This window comes from Propithecus coquereli, unplaced genomic scaffold (genome assembly GCF_000956105.1).
Source record: "Propithecus coquereli isolate 6110/MARCELLA unplaced genomic scaffold, Pcoq_1.0 Scaffold950, whole genome shotgun sequence".
Classification (NCBI taxonomy): Eukaryota; Metazoa; Chordata; class Mammalia; order Primates; family Indriidae; genus Propithecus; species Propithecus coquereli.
In genome coordinates, this window is record NW_012155841.1 from 350618 (window position 1) to 350874 (window position 257).

Sequence of the window (257 nt, forward strand, 5' to 3'; positions counted from 1 at the left end):
CCAGGGATGACCGTGGGGCAGGGACACCGACCGCCTCGCGCTGGGCGGCAAAGGCTGGGCCCGGAAGGGCGGTGTGGGGGGGCCTCTAGGCCGGGGGCCGCCGACCCGCTGGGCACCCGGGGCGGGTCCTCTGAGGGCCCCTGTGGAGGAGCCGCCACCCCCGGGCGCCCGCGAGGGTCGCGGGGGCTCTGGGGCGCCCACCAGGGAAGGGGCGGGGGTGGGGGACCACCTGTGGTGCCGGGGACCCCCGCGGGTGC